The sequence below is a fragment of the Macaca thibetana genome, chromosome X (assembly GCF_024542745.1).
Source record: "Macaca thibetana thibetana isolate TM-01 chromosome X, ASM2454274v1, whole genome shotgun sequence".
Lineage (NCBI taxonomy): Eukaryota > Metazoa > Chordata > Mammalia > Primates > Cercopithecidae > Macaca > Macaca thibetana.
In genome coordinates, this window is record NC_065598.1 from 2,472,693 (window position 1) to 2,474,238 (window position 1,546).

Genomic DNA, 1,546 nt, shown 5'->3' on the forward strand with positions numbered 1-1,546 from the left:
TTGAGGTAGAGTCTCACTCTTGTTACCCAGGCTGGAGTGCAGTGGTGCAGTCTTGGCTCACTGCAACCTCTGCCTCCTGGGTTCAAGTGATTCTCCTGCCTCAGCCTCCCAAGTAGCTGGGACCACAGGTGCGTGCCACCATACCTGGTTAATTTTGTATTTTTAGTAGAGATGGGGTTTCACCATGCTGGTCAAGCTATTCTCAAACTCCTGATCTCAGGTGACCCACCTGCCTCGGCCTCCCAAAGCACTGGGATTACAGGCATGAGCCACTGTGCCCGGCCTTGGTTACATTTTTATGTAATAAAATAAAGAAGTTTTTTTGAGACAGGGTCTTGCTCTGTTGTCTAAGCTGGAGTGCAGTGGCACAATCATAGCTCACTGCAATCCTGACCTCTTGGGCTCAAGCAATCCTCCCATCTCAGCCTCCTGAGTAGCTGGGACTATAGGAATGCATCACTATGCCCAGCTATTTTTGTATTGTTTGTAGAGATGGGGTTTCACCATGCTGCCCAGGCCAGTCTCAAACTTCTGGGCTCAAACAATCCACCTGCATTGGCCTTCCAAAGTGCTGGGATTACAGGCATGAGCCACAGCACTGAGCAAAATTAAATTTTTAGACCTTACCCTCAACTGTAACCACTGTTATAAATTTTAAGCCTCTGATATCACTAAAACAATATCAAAATATGTTATAAGAGTTAAACCTCATCATGCTTGTGAAATGAATTGGTAAAATCTGATACCATATTCATATAAAACAATGGTCTCCAACATTTTTGGCACCAGGGACCGGTTTTGTGGAAGACAGTTTTTCTACAGACAGGAAGGGGGTGCAGGATGGTTTCAGGATGATTCAAGCACATTACATTTATTGTGCACTTTATTTTTATTATTATTACATGATAATATATAATGAAATAATTCTACAACTCATAGTAGTGTATGATCAGTGGGTGCCCTGAGCTTGTTTTCCTGTGACTAGATGATCCCATCTGGGGATGGTGGAAGACAGAGACAGATCATCAGGCATTAGATTCTCATAAAGCGCACGCAACCTAGATCCCTTGCATGCACAGTTCACAATAGAGTTCTCGCTCCTATGAGAATCTAATGCTGCTGCTGATCTGACAGGAGGCGGAGCTCAGGCAGCGATGCAAGCAATGGGGAGTGGCTGTCAATACAGATGAAGCTTCACTCATTTGCCCGTCACTCACGTCCTGCTGTGTGGCCTGGTTCCGAACAGGCTATGGACCAGTACTGGTCCATGGCCAGGGGATTGGGGACCTCTGGTGTAGAACAGTAGTTTTTCTTGTTGTTGTTGTTGAATCTAGTTTCTGAGTAAGCCAACACAGGTACATTGCACAGTGAGACCTGATAACGAATATCACGATTTCATATTTTAAGTTATCTAAAATGCAAATGCTAATTGATAGTGCCTGGTTTTTTGCTTGCTTGTTTGTTTGCTTATTCTAAAAATGCTTTCAGGAGCTGCTGGCTGTCAGTGTCCCTGTGCTATTTGTTTTGCGGTGTTGATGGCACATTT